This window comes from Hevea brasiliensis, chromosome 10, assembly GCF_030052815.1.
Source record: "Hevea brasiliensis isolate MT/VB/25A 57/8 chromosome 10, ASM3005281v1, whole genome shotgun sequence".
Taxonomy (NCBI): Eukaryota; Viridiplantae; Streptophyta; class Magnoliopsida; order Malpighiales; family Euphorbiaceae; genus Hevea; species Hevea brasiliensis.
Window position 1 is genome coordinate 78824275 of NC_079502.1, and position 18871 is coordinate 78843145.

General features: G+C 31.8%; 1 non-coding gene across 1 annotated transcript; it reads right to left on the minus strand.

Annotated features, from left to right (window-relative positions):
* Positions 1 to 13119: 13119 nt before the first annotated feature.
* LOC131169914 (small nucleolar RNA R71) lies at positions 13120 to 13226 on the minus strand. Its single transcript, XR_009140861.1, has one exon. It is a non-coding gene; the product is annotated as a small nucleolar RNA R71 (small nucleolar RNA).
* Between the last annotated feature and the right edge of the window lie 5645 nt (positions 13227 to 18871).

Below are 18871 nucleotides of genomic sequence, written 5' to 3' on the forward strand. Positions count from 1 at the left end.
TTCATGAAATTTTCCAAGTGTAATATCATGTATTTTTAATGGAAATTTAGGTCAAAAGACAACTCGGGGTGTCAAATGACCATAATGCCCCTGTTCGGGTTGCATTCCCGACTTTTCGGTAATACCGAGTTTTGTCCGTTTTTCGATTTCTCACTTTTCTTTGTACTAATTAATTAATTTTCCTTTAATATTTTTAATGGTATTTATACTTCAATAGGTGTCTATTTAAATTCTAAAAAATATTTTTCAGGGTTCCCCGCGGTCCAGGGCTAGTCAACGGTCCACGCCGTGACTTCCCGGTGCGGTCACCCATCGCTAGGTTTCTCGGCTCGTTCAACATCGTTACATTTCATTGCTATTATTTTTCCTTTGTTTTTCTTGTATTTCCTTTTCTTGTATTTCATTATTTTATGTCTTCTCATCCATATCTAAGTGTATTTCTAGGCATCCTAGCTGTTCGGACAACACTGGTCACAAGAACAGTAGAACGCACTACCGAACATAGGGGTGTTACAACAGTAAACATTGGCCATAAAATCTGAATAATTGTAATAAAATGCAATAAGTTTTGAAATGAAGTTGGCGACATATATCAATATGTGAGGAATAAAAAATGGAAAATATTAGTGACATTAAAACTAATTCACCTAGTGTGTATTAAAGGTCAACATTATAGGTTGACTAATGAAAGGAATAGTATTAATAAAATTTAATTATTGAACCTTATTATTAGAAATAATTTAAATAAGTACTGAAACACTTTAAATTATTTGTTTCAGTTAGAAAAGACATTGGGAAGGGAAAAAATCCACTGAGTCAAGGCCAAGAGGCGACTCATCAGAGGTTTGTGCACAACTAGTTTTTAATTGATTTTTGTTTTGAATATTTGATATAATTAAATCACTTTATTTCCCCTGTGTATTATGTTTATCAAGTATTGAATTTATTTCACTGATTATTGAAATTGTTATAGTATGCATGAGTTTAGTTTTGTGAAATGGTATTTAAATAAGTTTTAAACATTGTTGTGGATTGAACAAATTATGTTTTGAAAAATTGTGATAGAATATGTTTTGAATTGTGATAGGCAATTTGCATGGAAAAATACAAATTTATATTTTGAATTGTGATAAGCATAAAAATTATTAGATATTGGAATTGACTTTGAATCGAATTGTGTTGTGATTTATGCTCACAAAAAGGACAAAGATATTTATGATATTATTTTATATCTCACTATAGATGCTTAACTAGGTTATTACCCGTCTCTCTCATTTGTTGAGGAGACAATAGAGTTAGCTTTGTTTTGATTACCACAGTACATGCACAGGCTTAGATTCTCCTCTGATTAGAGGTTAGATCTAAGTTTTTATTTGTTATGGCCCTTTCGGAAGTTTCATTATTGTGATGTGTACTGTGCACGATGATTCGACCTCCCCGACCATAGAGAGTTAGAATCACCCCAGAGATGGCCCTTGTGGATTAGTCTTGCATAGTTAGTGAGATAAATAATGGTTTTTAAATAGTAAAGAATTTCGATTTCAAATGGGATTTACGCATAATTGATTTTTTTGGAATTAATCTTTATTTCCATGATTGCTGGAATTACTTTAAATGTCCAGTTGTAATTTGATAAAATGAATTTATTGGTCAAAGTCATTTTAACTAATGATTTATATTATTGGCAATGAAGATTTTGACCTTTGGAATTTTGTTGAATTTTAAGACTTTCAAATAAATTGTCATAATTTTGTCAATGTATATTGTACTATGTTTTAAATTATAGTTGTGCACCACTGAGTTCACCACTCAACGATAGCTTTGTATGCTGTTGTAGGTAAAAAGAGCATAGAGCAGTTGAGTAAGCTTCCTTAAAAACACATTCAGATCAGCTCCAGGTATATCATAGGTATACCTATGTACATAGGTATGATGTATGCATGTAATAATATGTATGTAAATTATTTGAGTAGTTGTATAAAAACTCTTGTAAAATATTTTGGTATGTAATTAAATGTAAATTATTGTAATGTAAATTTGAGATTTTATTTACCTGTATAGTTTTGTAATATTAATTTTTTAGTATTGTAATCAATGAAATATTTCTTTTATGATGAGGATGGTTTGAAAATGAAATGATTTGATTATTGAGATTGAATTGTGAGATGAAATGAAGTTTATTGGAGTTGTATTTGGGAAAATATATTGGGAGTGTTTTCCTTTTCAAGTTTGAAGAACTATTTTCTCAAAATACAGCCGGCACTCTACCAAAATTTTGAAAAATTTTTGTAACACCAGATTTTAATCGATGATTTAAATTTCATGAAAATTGATTTAAAATCCCTTATAGTATATTTAATGGGTTTCTAGTAGGCAAAGTACGGTAATTCATTAGGTGTACTACGGGATCATGTTACGTCTTACAGAGGAGTAGGGTGTGACATGTTTAGTGGTATCAGAGCAATGGTTTTAATGTAAATTTTAAACTGTGAATTTGAAAACTTTTGTTGGTAAATATAACTGCTCAAATGTTTGATACATATAGTACATTTACATCATAAATATGAACTAATGGAGTGAAATCTCCTTGTATTGGTTGTACAGGAAATAGAAAATCCTGTGAAAAGGTATGGAAGAGAAGAATGAGGCAATAGAACAGTCTACAATGACAGAAGTACAAGGTGAGGCCCCAGCTCCTCAGAGAGTTGGAAGTCGGACTTTACTAGCCCCACCTATACAAATTACTACACAAATGACCCAGCAAATGGCCACTTTCTTTCAATAAATGGTTGCTAATCTGTCAGCCAAAGCCCAAGTATAGACCCAACCACCACAAAGGCAGCATGAAACAGAGAAGAGGGAGAGACCTATGAGTCAGAGCTCAAATAGTCATTTGGGAAAGAGAAAAGAATTTGAGGAGCCCCAAGCTCAGGGATATGACAGAGGCGGATCATTAGGGCAGAGACCACCAAGATCTAGTCATCGTATAACCAGAAGTGCCTATTCTGCCCATATCTGCCATGTTTATGGCAAGTTACACAGGGGTATTTGTCATAAAGCCACTAGGGCCTGCTACAATTGTGGTGAACATGGACATTTTGCTAGAGATTATACTAGAGTACTTCGATCTGCTCTCCAAAGTTCACAGATAGTCAGTAGAGGTCGAGATAGAAATAGAGTTGGTACTCCTCACAACCATAACACAGTGAATTAACCCGAATATAGTAGCGCACTAGTCAGAGCATCCACTATGCGCCAAAGAGAAAGAATAGAAACTTCGGATGTAGCTGCTGGTAAGTTCTTAATTTTTGAAAGAAACAATTAGTTATTATTTGATCCCAGCACTACTTAGTTGTATGTTAGTGTTAGAACTATATGTTCTGTTGCTATTCCTTTACATGGGAATAAATTTTGATGCATTAGTGATTAGTCCTTTAAGATAAGGATTGTGATAATGAGTGAAATTAGTTTTGGAAGAGTTTATCAGCAAAAAGCATTTTCTAACACACCATAAATTATAAAAGCTAATTGGCGAGCCTACTTAATGTAAGGCAAGAGGACCTAAAAGTAAGTTACAATAATAGAATTGCTCTAGATGAGGGCAAAGATCTTACTGTTAATAATTGTCAATGGATATTGTAATCAGAATAGGTTTAGGATATTAGTGGATTCAAGAAGGATAAGATGTTAGAAAACCTAATCCATGAGGTTATAACGTAGTGACTATGTAATGTTCTCGATGTTTGTATTGTAAGCTATAGATTATAGTACCGACATGGGATTATTGTGTAGAGCTACATGCTTCCTCGTGGCACACCAAGATAAGGATGTTTGTAAGTAGTCTTTGATTTGGTACAGAAGAGTACTATTATGGGAAATAAATGTGAAAATTTTAGTTAGAAATTGAAAACTTTAAAACTAACATATTGAGAGGTCACTATTAGTCAGTGACTTGGTTACACTAATGTGAGCTACCGATACGACAGGAATTACTATAAAATTTGATATTTTAGTATAACTATAAATTAAAAAGAATACCTTAAGGACAAAGATATCTAGACCTTTATATAGAGTCTTATAGTTATTTTGATATTTTTCTGAGAAAGAAATGATTTAGGCATTTAAGACATTTGTGTGAGATAAACGTAGAATACCTAGATGAGGGCAAGTTGACAGGATTGGAGTAAGTAAAGGAGACGGAAGGACTAGTAAGGATTCTAGCATGAGAAATCAAAGAACTAATGAATAAAAGAATTTCATGAGTGAAAACACAAAAGGGAAAAAGACACAATGATGAGAAAGTGAGTAAAATTATGAGATAACAATATTAGTTATATGAATCTGATAAGTTTCAAGGACGAAATTTTCATTTAGGGGGGAAGAATTGTAATGCCCTCACTTTACGTAGTTTGTACATTCGACTACTCCGGTGACCTAATGTCGGTCCGGACAAGTTAGGATGTTTGGGACTACACTTCAGTGATAGTGAGAAGGCATAAAATGATGAAATAAATAATAAGAAAATACAAGAAAAATTAAGGAAAAAATAAAAGAGAGGAAATGAAACTAGGTTAAATGAATCGGCACTGTAGCGATGGGTGACCGCACCGGGAAGTTGCGGCGAGGATCATTGATTAGCCCTGGACCGCAAGGAACACTGGAAAATATTTTTAAGACTTAAATAAACATCTATTGAGATATAATTGACTTAGAAAATGCCAAAGATAATTTAATTAGTTAGTACAAAGAAAAACGAAAATTAAAGAAATCGGCAGGTCAAGGAATTAATCGGTAGTACCGAAAAATTTGAAATACAACCCAAAGAGGGGCATTTTGGTCAATTAACACCTAGAGTTGACTTTTGACCTAAATCTCCATGAAAAATTAGTGGTATTAAAATTTTAAAATGTCATGAAAATAGAAAATTTGACATAAAATGTAAATAGTGAGAAATTTAGGGCATAATTATAATTAAGGGAAATTTTGGATTATTAAATATTTAATCCACCTTAGTGGAGCACTATGGATTTGTATATTCATTAAGTGGACAGCCATCTCCACTAAGTTCTTCTTCTTCATCTTCATTTTGTTACCAATCGAACCAAAGCTCCCAAGAATTCTCCCACAGCCGCCCCATCTTCAACCATCATCTACCTATGATCAAGCTTGGATCTTCACAAATTCCTTCACTAAAGTTAGTCTACACATCTTGGGCAGCATATTGGAAGCAAGAAAGAAGAGTTTTGGTGAAGTTTTAGCAAACTCCAAAAAAGATGTAAGTGCCATTTTCTTTTCCTTGCTTCATTAAAGCTTGTATAGAGGTTAAGAAATGTTAAATGGTGAAGAAATTTGAAGGATTTGAGGAGTTAATTATGTGTACTACTTTTGGCAGCCATGGATATTGAAGGAGCTTGATTTCTTTTTACATGTAATTGGTGGGTAATGAAGTTAATTAGGTTATGATGTTATGTGTAAGTGGGAAATGATGTTTAGAGTTAGAATCTTTAAGTAGATTTTGAAGGATTGTGCAATGTTGAATTCGGTAGCTTGTTAACTTTTTGAAGAATGATGGAATTCATGAAGTTTTTTGATGAATTATGGTCTTAAAGATTGCTAAATGTGTATGTAAATTAGTGGTGAAGTTATATGTTATGGTAGTGGTGAAGTTATATGTTATGGTTAGGAGTGATTATGTGTATATATTGTTAGAATTGGATTTGGTGAATTGGAATTGTAATTAGTGTATTGTCAATTGGTTATATACTACCCAAATTAACTATAATGTGAAGTGAGGAATGGATTTGGTATCATACCAAATCAGAATTGGTATGAGATATAGCAAGGTGAATGTGCATTTGGTTGGTGTTTGAGCAATGTATTTAAAGGCAGTATGTAATTGAGCTTATAACCCTAATTGTGTGACCCCAATTGGTATGAGGCCAATTGGAGGCAAAACTAGACATAAAATAGGCTAACTTTTATGCGAATGTCAAGCCAAAATTCTGCCTAAAAGTGACCTAAAAGAATGACATAAGAACCCAGAATTTAACCATATGAACAGTAATCAGTTTTTTGGCCATAACTCACTCAAAACTAGTCCAAATGACCTAAAATTTATACCGTTGGAAGGCTTAGACATAGGGATACAACTTTGATGAAGACTACCAAGCCCAGAAATGCCAATTACCAAGTCAAAATAATTTCCAAAGTTGGGTTACAAAAACTGGCCGAATTGACTTTGACCTAAAAATGACCTAAACTTTGCAATATAAGTGCAACTTGACCAGCAATAGTAAAATGACCATAACTTCGTCCATAGAACTCCAAATGACATGAAATCAGTCCCAAAATTTCAATAAGACATAGATCTACAATAATGGTAATTTGACCAAAACCCAAAAATCAAGGGAACTAGGTCAATTAAGTTGATTAAGTTGACACACTAAATCTGGAATTGGTACAATTGACTATTAAATCTAGAAAATTCAAATAGGCATATCTCCCACAAGAAATCTCCCAATGTAATGAGCCATACCAATCTGGAAAGCTAATAAAGAGACCTAAAACATTGTTTTAGGCAACTTCCTCAAATTATAAATGTATAAGGTCAGAATTTAAGGTCAAAGCCATTGACCTAATTGAGGACCATGCCAATATAGGACCTTTGAGTCCAAGTTAACAATTTGTTTATAAAGAATTCTATAAGACTTGAATGGTAAGCAAAATTTTTGGTTGTCCTTAAGACATAGGGAAACAATACTTATGAAGAATGCTAGACCTCAATGTGATTATAAATAGTCCAAATAAATTAGTAAAATCAGAACTAAAAATGCCTATAAAGGAAACTAAAATTTAGATTTGACCTAGTTATGGTTAATTGACCATAACTTGAGTTGTACAACTCCAAAGGGAGTGATTCAAAAAGGAAATTAAAGAAGACACAATGAGAAACAATTTAATGAAGAGAAATCTGTTAAATTTACACTGTAGCTTGGTCCAATAGACAGTAAACATTGGCCATGAAATCTGAATAATTACGATAAAATACAATAAGTTTTGAAATGAAATTGGTGACATATATCAACATGTGAGGAATGAAAAATGGAACATATTAGTGACATTAAAACTAATTCACCTAGTGTGTATTAAAGGTCAACATTATAGGTTGACTAATGAAAGGAATAGTATTAATAAAATTTAATTATTAAACCTTATTATTAGAAACAATTTAAATGAGTACTGAAACACTTTAGATTGTGTGTTTCAGTTAGAAAAGACACAGGAAAGGGAAAAGACCCACTGAGTCAAGGCTAAAAGGCGACTCATTAGAGGTTTGTGCACAAGTAGTTTTTAATTGATTTTTATTTTGAATATTTCATATAATTAAATGCCTTTATTTCCCATGTGTATTATTTTTATCAAATATTGAATTTATTTCACTGATTATTGAAATTGTTATAGTATGCATGAGTTTAGTTTTGTGAAATGGTATTTAAACAAGTATTAAACATTGTTGTGAGCGAATTATGTTTTGAAAAATTATGATAGAATATGTTTTGAATTGTGATGGGCAATTTGCATGGAAAAATATAAATTTATATTTTGAATTATGATGAGCATAAAAATTATTGGATGTTGGAATTGACTTTGAATCGAATTGTGTTGTGATTTATGCTCACAAAAAGGACAAAGGGATTTATGATATTGTTTTATATCGCACTATAGATGTTTGACTAAGTTATTACCCGTCTCTCTCATTTGTTGAGGAAACAATGGAGTTAGCTTTGTTTTGATTACCATGGTACGTGCATAGCCTTAGATTCTCCTCTGATTAGAGGTTAGATCTAAGTTTTTATTTGTTATGGCCCTTTTGGAAGTTTTATTATTGTGATGTGTACTGTGCACGATGATTCGACCTCTCCGACCATAAGGAGTTAGAATCCGATTAGACCTCCACGACCATAAGGAGTTAGAATCACCCCAGAGATGGCCCTTGCGGATTACTCTTGTATAGTTAGTGAGATAAAGAATGGTTTTTCAATAGTAAAGAATTTCAATTTCAAATGGGATTTATGCATAATTGATTTTGTTGGAATTAATCTTTACTTCCATGATTGCTGGAATTACTTTAAATGTCCAGTTGTAATTTGATAAATTGAATTTCTTGCTCAAAGTCATTTTAACTAATATTTATATTATTGGCAACGAAGATTTTGACATTTGGAATTTTGTTGAATTTCGAGACTGTTAAATAAATTGTTATAATTTTGTTAATGTATATTGTACTATGTTTTTGTGCACCACTGAGTTCACCACTCAGCGATAGCTTTGTATGTTGTCGTAGGTGAAAAGAGCATAGAACAGTTGAGTAAGCTTCCTTAAAGACACATTCAGATCAGCTCCAGGTATATCATAGGTATACCCATGTGCATAGGTTTGATGTATGCATGAAACAATATGTATGTAAATTATTTGAGCAGTTGTATAAAAACTCTTGTAAAATATTTTAGTATGTAATTAAATGTAAATTATTGTAATGTAAATTTGAGATTTCATTTACCTGTATAGTTTTGTAATATTAATTTTTTAGTATTGTAATCAATGAAATGTTTCTTTTATAATGAGGTTGGTTTGAAAATGAAATGATTTGATTATTGAGATTGAATTGTGAGATGAAATGAAGTTTATTGGAGTTGTATTTGAAAAAACATATTGGGAGTGTTTTCCTTTTCAGGTTTGAAGAATTGTTTTCTCAAAATACAGCAGGCATTCTGCCGAAATTTTGAAAATTTTTTGTAACACCAGATTTTAATCGATAATTTAAATTTCACGAAAATTGATTTAAAATCCCTTATAGTATATTTAATGTGTTACTGGTAGGCAAAGTACGGTAATTCATTAAGTGTACTACGGGATCATGTTACATCTTACGGAGGAGTAGGGTGTGACATGCATCACAAACACGCACCATTATTAATGTGTGAGGGGTGCACATTAGTGGCAAATGCATGCCTAGCTGCAAAGTGAGCTTAGGTTCGGCCTAGCCTACTTGTGCAAGGCTTTGCGTAGTGTTCTTGGCTGGGCCACACATGCTCTAAGCCTTTGCCTAGCATGCAGCACTTGGCCCAGGCACTTGTCTCTCTTGGTCTAACACTAAATGGTGTGTAGTTTTGGCTAAATGACACACCATTTTGTTTTAATCCAACATGTCATTTATACCTAGTAAGGTAGATTTTCGAACATGCAAAAAAGAGCTTTTAGGATGGAATTTTTCATCATAAAAAAATTCTAATAAGTTCTAAATTTTATTTTAAAAATACTGGCAATATAAAACTAATTTTTTTTAAGGATTTTTTATAATTATTTAAAAATTCATAAATATTTTTATTATTTTAAAATTTTAAAAATTGCCAAAATAATTTATTTTATTTGATTAAAGTTATTGTTTCACCAAGTTATTTATTTTTAGTTATATTATTCATAATTTTTGTGTAAAATGATATTGTTCATTTTTTTTGTGAAAATTGAAATTTATGGATCTTATTTGTATTTTTTTTTTTTTTACAAAGATGATAGCATGCACTAAGCGGACCCTTTAAGGATCACTACTGTCTAAAAAAAGGACAAAGTGAATGAAAGGATTAATTATTAGATTGTCTGGACAATGATATTATAAACGTGAATAGACTTATGCAAGATATTATATAAGAAGTTAATCTATTGCTTGATAGGGAACAATATAGGGTTCTTAGGGCAATTTTATCAACTCCAAATTAGAAAGGAATCCTTAATACACTTTGGCGTAAGTCAAACAATAAAAAAGATGATTGTTTTGATTATTTAACATTGGATTTCTTTAATTAAGGAGTACCCTAGTTGGGTTGTTAGGAAGACTACAAGGTTTTTTTTTTAGGCTGTCTAAGTAAGCCAGTAAGCATAAAATTCTAATAAAAGCTAACCTACCAAAGTCATTTTTATGTTAAAGAAAGAGTTAGATGAAGCGAACATTAAGTCTATACCAGTCTTAGTGCTTCGTAATTATAATTTATATGAGTAGTGTTTTCTTTTATTTGTGCTTTAATTTCAATAATCATTTTTGAAATATTTTTGTAACTAACATATAACATTTTAATTACCATATATATGCGTGTATGTGAGTGAGTGTGTGTGTGTGAGTGTGTGTGTGTGTTTATTATTTTTATTCATACTTTGTCTATTTAAATTATAGGTAATTAAAATGCTAGGTGTAGAAATTTGTTTTACTTCTTAAATTTATGTATTTTAAGAATTAGGGCCTTACATGATTAATTATATTAATTTTATTACACATAATATCTTAGACGATGATTGGGAACATAGTGAACTTTTGACTCTAAACCTAATGTGGAATAATTGTTGGCATAATTAATTAGTGTTAAGTTATTTGTATATATATTGTTAGGATTCAATTAATACACATAAGTTGTCTTTATACAGAACTTCATTTGACAAAAACATTGTTGTTGAGCCTAATAGAGGCAAGAAGCTAAATGTTCATAACTACGAAATATAGAGTATGGAATTCCAGAATGTGTTTTGAAGAGCAAAAGGCTCTTGATCAAAGTCTCAACCTTATCAGGAATGCTGCTGAAGATGGTTGATATAAGCATTTCATATAGTCATTTAGATTAAGTTTCATAGTTATTTTATTCTTTTGTTAGCCAATTTTAGTTAATTTTATTAGTTATTTAGTTAATTTTTCATAATTATCAAATTTTGGATTAATTCATAATTTTATTTTATTTGTAGGTAAAAATGGTATTCTTGAAGGACTAAAAGGTAATTGTGTGAGTAAGGAGTAAATTCCTAATGCAAAAATGCCAAAAATGAAGCCTAAGAATTGAAGATTTTGAAGACTAACGAAAGTTACATAGCCTAGTGCATTGGCTATGCACTATCTTATATAAGATACTAGAGAAATATTGCAAGTCTGCCAAAAGATGCATGGCTTCCTACATAGCTTATACACTTTCATGGAGGATGAGCTTAAACCTACTGTAACCTGCATGGCCTCATGCATAGGTTATGCAATAGACTATGCAGCTAACTAGAAAATCTTCCAGACTTATCGAAATGTGCATAAACATTTGCATAGCCTATGCATTTATGCACCTTCATGAAAATTCTTTGAAGCTTACTAAAATGTGCATAAAGACTTGCATGGCCATGCAAACCTATTTCCACTTATTTTCTCCAGTCTTGACTCTGCATAAGATACTGCATGGGCACAGTTCTGACTATGCACTCTCCCATTAATTGGTTGATAGAGCAAGATTTTTGTCACATGTGTATGACCTTACCACACACCATTTTTAGTCCATTTTAGGGTTTATGTCAGAGGATATAAAAGCATTATTACCTTATTTTTGCTACAAGAAGAAAGATTTCGAAAGAAGAGAGAGCAGGAGCCAACAACCTGATTGTTTCCATATGAAGCTTCGATTTTTCTTCATTTTCTGTGATTTTCTGCATTTCCTTCATTAGGTTTCTTTAGTTTTATCTTTCTTTTCATCTTTTACTTCTTCTTTTGTTAGTGTATTTACATTAAACATGAATAGTGAGCAATTCTTTTAAGATTCTAGAGTTGGGTATGTAATATTAAGATATTTTATGGATTTGAGCTAGTTAGTCTAGATTTTATGATTATTATGAAGTTTTATCTATTTCTTGTGTGCCTAATGACATGCTTAGTATAGGATCTGATTAAGTTATATTCTTAATCCTTGGTTGAAGCACCAAAAGGAGAAAACCTAGTAATTGATAATCAAGAAATTGAACTTAATTATCTTAGATCTAGAAATAAACTAAGGATTAAAAGGATTAGTAGATTGATTAAAGAACCTAATGGGTCTTGATTAATTTTAACTCCATAAAAGTAAGATTAAATTAATTAAGGCACTCTTTGTCTCACTCAAAATGGTATTCAAAGGATATGAAAATTAATCTTCTTGAAACTCATAGTTTCTTATATTTGGTTAACCAATCAAAATCCCAAAATAGCTTAAATATGAACCCCATAACTCTGGAATCACCTTTTACCATTGTTGATTGTTAATTGGTTTTAATGACTTGCACCTTTATTCTTACCATATTGCATTTAGCTCAATGTATTTCTTATAATTTTAGTGAAATTTTCTATTCAAGTAATTTCTTTATTGAATTTACAAATATGCCCTCTAATTCCCAATCTCTTCATTTAATTAATTGTTAATCCAAATTTAGTTTAGTTTAGTATATTTCTATATCAAAAATTTAATTTGCAACACAACTCTTCGAGGGAACGATATCTTTTCTGTACTACTAGAATGACCCATGCACTTGTGGTTGGGCCACATCAAGTTTTGGACATCGTTGCTGGGGAGTTATTTGTTTAAGATTGAATTTTTAATTATTTTAGTTGTTTATAGATTTTAATTTTTCTTTTTATATTATCTTTTCACTTTGCGTTTGATTGTTCTTTTTAGGTAATTTTTGATCTTTTATGAGAAGAGTTAAAAGCACAAGTGACTTGTCTCTTTTATACAATTTTGAAATTGAGAAGTTTTGTAGAGTTAACAAGAAAGAAACCAGAAAAAGAAAGGAAGCTTTAAGAGTAGCTAAAGTTGAAAGAGAAAACAGTTGAAGAAAGAGTTAGAGTTAGTGGTGGTAATGGTGTAAATAATTAGAACAAATAGAATGACGCTCGTGGGGAAGAAGTTGCCAATGCTAATGTGCCTAGGGGAAGTATGATTGATCATGAGTTCCCTTATTTTGATGATTTAAGAGAGAGCATTGCAAGACCAAGGATTAATGCAAATAGCTATAAGATGGATTTTTGGGTGCTTCAAATGATTTAGAATTCTCAATTTGGGGGTCATCCTTTAAAAAATCCACATAACCATTTTAAGAACTTTACTATGATCTATGACATGCAAAAGCAACCAAGAGTGTCTAATGATGCAAAAAGGCTCAAATTATTTTCATTTTCTTTTAAGGATAGAGCATTGGATTAGCTTGATTCTCTACCTCACAATTCAATTACAAATTGGGGGCAGCTTACTGATGCATTTCTTACACAATATTTTCCACCTGGAAAAACTCGAGTTAAGAAATTAGATGACTGCTTTTTGGCCTGAAGAAGATGAGACCCTTTATGAGTTATGGATGAGATGGAAGGAGTTGGAGAGACAATGTCCACATCATGCCATTCTTAAATGGATGATAAATCAGAATTTCTACACAAATGTTACTCCTGTAATTAAAGGAGTCATTAATGCTTAAACTAGAGGAGAATTTATCATAAAGCATGAGGATGAAGCTTATGAGCTTTTGGAGAAAATTACAAAGAACACTCATCTTTGGAGTAGTCCAAGAGGGCCAGCTCCAACTCAAAAGAGGCAAGCTGCTGGGATTTATGATCTTGATCCATTCAATATGACCAATGCTAAATTTGATGCACTTACACATGTCGTAGCAAAGAAGATGAAGGATTTAAGTATGCTAGTCACTTCATCATCTTTTGGAAACCCTCAATAGATTGCTTATTGAGAAAAAACTACTAGATGTGGAATAGATTATGGTAAGCAGATTGCTTATGTTAGGAGTTATGGAAATAAGTAAATGGGAAATCCTTATTTTCAAACATATAATCTATCTTGGAGGAATCACTAAAATTTTTTATGGGGAAATCAGAAAAATCTAGTTCTAACTTAGAATTTTCAACCATAACAGTAAGGACATCTTTATCAGCAGAATAGGCAACCATTGCCAAATTTTCAGTAAAGGAACACAAATCATGCGCCTCCACCTAGACAGCAAGAGTAACGTTCTGTAACTAAAGCTTTGTTACAACAAATTCTTGCTAACCAAAAAAAGGAAAATATGCTCAACACTTGGAGAGTAGTCCACCTTATCTCTCAGCATCAATTTTTCAACTTACGTAAGTAGAAAGAATTGAGATTAAGCAACCATCATTTAACGAAGAAGATGCACCTAAGGTAGAACTTAAACAACTTCTTTCTCAGCTTAGTTATGAATTTCTTGGCCCTGATGAAACTTATCTAGTGGTTATTAATGCAAATTTGAGTACTTTATAGGTTGATAAGTTATTAAGAGTTTTGAGGCAATACAGGAAAGTTTTAGAATACACAATAGATGACATCAAGGGAATAAGCCTTAACTTTTGCATGCGTATAATTATCTTAGCGAAAAATTGCAAACCTTCTATTGAACATCAGAGGAGGTTAAACCCAAATATAAAAGAAGTGGTTAAAAAGGAGATTTTAAAGTTACTTAATGTGAGTATTATATATCCTATCTCGGATAGGACAAGGGTTAGTCCAGTGCATATGGTCTCTAAAAAAGGTAGAATAACAGTGGTAAAAAATGAAAATAATTAATTAATTCCCACTAAAATAGTGTGTAGTTGGCGAATGTGCATAGATTACAGAAAATTGAATAATGCCATTAGAAAAGATCACTTTCCACTCCCTTTCATTGATCAAATGTTAGAAAGACTTGCCATAAATTCACATTTTTGCTATTTGGATGAATATTCAAGGTTTTTCCAAATCCCTATCCATTCAGATGATCAAGAGAAAACCACTTTTACTTATGCATATGGAACCTTTGCCTATAGAAGAATGCCATTTGGTTTATGCAATGTACCAGCCACTTTTCAAAGCTGCATGATGGCAATCTTCTCAAATTTTATTGAAGATATAATGGAGGTTTTTATGGATGACTTTTTTATTTACGGATCTTCATTTGACATTTGTTTGGCTAATCTTTCTAAGGTTTTACAACATTATGTAGATACTGACTTGGTTTTAAACTAGGAAAAGTGTCATTTCATGGTACAGGAAGGGATAGTGCTAGGACATTTGGTGTCTAACAGGGGTATAGAGGTTGATAAGGCTAAAGTTGAAGTGATTGAAAAGATGCCTCCTCCTAATAATATTAAAGGAGTTTGCAGTTTTTTGGGATATGTTGAGTTCTATAGGCGCTTTATTAAAGATTTTTTTAAATTAGCTAAACCTATTTCTAATTTATTAAGTCATGATGTACCATTTATATTTAACCAAGAGTGTCTTGATACCTTTTATAGGTTAAAAGTAGCTCTAACTACTGCACTAATCACGTAACCACCTAATTGGAATCTTCCCTTTGAATTTATATGTGATGCTAGTGACTATGCAATTGGAGTAGTTCTTCGTTAAAGAAAAGATAAGAAGGCTTATGCTATTTATTATGCTAGTAGAACACTGGATGAGGCTCAAATCAATTATGCAACTACTGAAAAGGAATTCCTAGCAGTTGTCTTTGCACCGAGAAAGTTCAGATCATATGTCATTGATTTAAAAGTGATTGTATTTTCAGATCATTCAGTAATTAGGTATTTGCTCCATAAAAAGGAAGCTAAACCTAAGCTATTTATATGGATTATGCTCCTACAAGAGTTTGATTTAGAAATTAGAGATAAGAAGGTTGCTGAGAATGTGGTTACAGATAATCTTAGCAGGCTGAGAGTGGATAATCAGGAGTTGGATACAGTCCTTATTGATGAGTTTTTCTTAGATGAACAACTTTTCTTTATTGTTGCTAAATTGCCATGGTATGCTGACTTTGTAAATTATCTATCTTGTGGAGTATAGCCTCCAAGAATGAAATGTCAACAAAAGAAAAGGTTTTTATATGAGGTAAAATTTTACACATGGGATGAGCCTTTGCTTTTCAAAAGATGTAGTGATGGGTTAATACAAAGATGTATTCCTGATGAGGAGATTGAAAGTTTCATGCATCATTGCCATGCATCAGATTATAGAGGACACTTTAGAGTTTCTAAAATAGCTAGCAAAATTTTAAAGGCTGGTTTCTTTTAGCCCAATCTGTTCAAGAATGTGAGAAAATTTGTGTTAAGGTGAGATAAATGCTAAAGAAGTGGAAATTTTTTAAAGAGAGATGAACCTTGAGGTGGAATTATTTGATGTATGGGGAATCGATTTTATAAGACCATTTCCACCTTCCTATAGTAGTAGATACATTTTAGTTGGAGTTGATTATGTGTCAAAATAGGTAAAAGCTATTGCCACTCTAATTAATGATGCTAAGGTTATAGTTAAAATTTTGAAGAAATTTATTTTAAATAGATTTGGAGCTCCTATGACTGTCATTAGTGATGGGGCTACTCATTTTTGCAATAGACAATTTGAGATCTTGATGAGGAAATATGGTGTAGTACACAGTACACAAAGTAGCTACTCCATATCACCCCTAAACTTCTAGTCAAGTTGAGATTTCTAATAAGGAGCTTAAGTACATTCTGGAAAAAAACAATCAATAATTCTAGGAAATATTAGTTTATCAAATTAGATGATGCTTTATGGGCATATAGAACTGCTTACAAAACTCCCATAGGCACTACACCTTTTAGGTTGGTGCATGAAAAATCTTGTCATTTACTCGTAGAGCTAGAGCACAAGGCATGCTGGGCCATTCAAACCTTGAATTTTGATCTCAAACAAGATGGTCAGAAAAGACTGTTGCAACTTAATGAACTTGATGAGCTGAGAATGGATGCCTATGAAAATGCCTACATTTATAAGGAAAGGACCAAGGCTTGGCATGATAGGCATATTAGGAACAAGGAATTTAAAGAAGGTGATTTTATTTTATTGCTTCACTCTAGATTGAAATTGATTTTATTTTATTGCTTAACTCTAGATTGAAATTATTCTCTGGGAAACTCAAGTTAAGATGGAATGGTCCATAAATAATTTTTAGGGTTTTTCCTCATGGAGCAGTTGAAATTTGGAGTGAAAAATTAGGGAATTTTAAGGTCAATGGACATAGATTGAAACACTACATTACTAGAGAACCAATTGAATGAGCAAGCTATTACAAGCTCTCTAATCCCACACCTTCTTAATAAAAGTGAATCAAGAGTCAAGTTAAAGACCATAAATTAGCGCTCTTGGGAGGCACCCCAAGTTCTTTTATTTTGTTTTTGTTGAGTTAATTTTATTTGCATTGTTTTATTTTGTTTTAAATCCCCTAGATTCAATTTGATATTGTTAAATTTGTCTTTTCTAGATGCTTTTACTGAGGAAAAGAGATGTTGTAGTGTTGGGAAGTCCCTTTTCCTTGATTTTTAAATCTTTGCCTATTTTTAAAATTGATTTGTTTGCTTTTTCTAATGTGCAAATTTTTATTGTTATTGCATAGCCTATGCAGTAGACTTTTTAGCTTTTAAGTGGAAAATTATGGAAAATCTACTGTCAACACATTCATCATCTAAGAAATAATTGAGGTTTGGTATTCTAACTCATAAATTGCTTTTCTAAAGTGATTTTTGTAGTGATTATTAAGATTTGAGGTTTGGAGGTTGATTTAGTTTGAAAAATTAAATTTGTTGAGTTGAGGTTTGTTTGAAATTTGATGATAATAATTTGGTATTCTTGAGTATGTTTTGGTGCAATTTTGGGTTTTAGCATGTTTAATGTTAGATAATGGTGCATAAGGACAAGTTTTCTAGTCTTGGGCTATTAAAATGAAAAAGGATTCTACAGATTGACTGAAGGTTTCACTATTCACATGAGCTAATATGCATGACTTATTGCTTTTAATTGAGGGAATCTGCATTGTAGCGCATTTTTGCAACTTTAGGTGTTAATTTGATTGCATATGGGTCTATTCAACTGAAATTTTTAATGAAAAAAAAAATAGTTTTGAAGCCAAAATTATTTTTGGATTGAACTGTAGGTATTGCAACTCTATTTTGCATATTTCTTTGATTCTGCCAAAAAGTGCATAACCTATTACATAAGCCATGCAAAAATTTATGTTGCTTAGTTAGTCTTTAATTCATGTTTATTGAAACATGCATGGTCTGTTGGATAACCTATGCACTTTCACACTTGGAACTTTTTATTTTCCATTCTTTTTGTCGAAACATACATGGTTTGTTACATAGCCTATGCATCTTCATGCTACATCTCCAAATGTTCTATTTTTCCTTGCCAAAATCTGCATAACTTGTTGCATAGGTTATGCAACTTCATGCCTTGCCTATGCAGCTTCATGCATGCTCTATGCACTTTTGTTAAACTACCCTAACCCACTTTTTTTCCCATTTTCATGTCGACACTTCCTTCTCTCTTCCATTCTTTTCCTATTTTCTTGCCATTTTCTTTTCTCCTTTCTATCTTTTAGTACAAACACCACTTTAAAACCTCATTCTCTTCTTTTTTTCTTCTCTCAACACTCTTTCCTTCTATTCTCATGGGTTCTCCTCCTCTGCCTTCACCCCATGGGTCACCATTACACATTGAACATCTTGCCATTCAATTTCTCGACCCACAATCACCCTGTCACACCTTACCCCTCTGTAAGGTATAACATGATCTCGTAGTATACCTAATGAACTATTGAACTTCGCCTATCGATACTCCATTAAATATACTACAAGGGATTTTAAACGAATCAAAGCATTTTGTTTCATTTTATTTTGCAGAAAAACTGCGTGGTGACGGTTAAAACTTTAATGAAATCAAAATTTATAACCTGTTGAAATCATCATATATCATCATTTAAATTAAGTAATATTCAACTAAAAGATTTTCTTCATTCAAATTCAAAAGAATAATAATTCTTTGTTTACATCTCAAGGAAACATTTGATCGCAAATTTACATTCATTAGAGATAATAAAATTAATATTACAAAAATTACATTTACGTAAGTCTCAAAAATAACTTTACAACATTTATGTGCAACTCTTTTGATACAACTACTCAATTTGTCCTTTACATACATATGGCTATTCATTTACATCGATACTTTATAACGAAATGTAA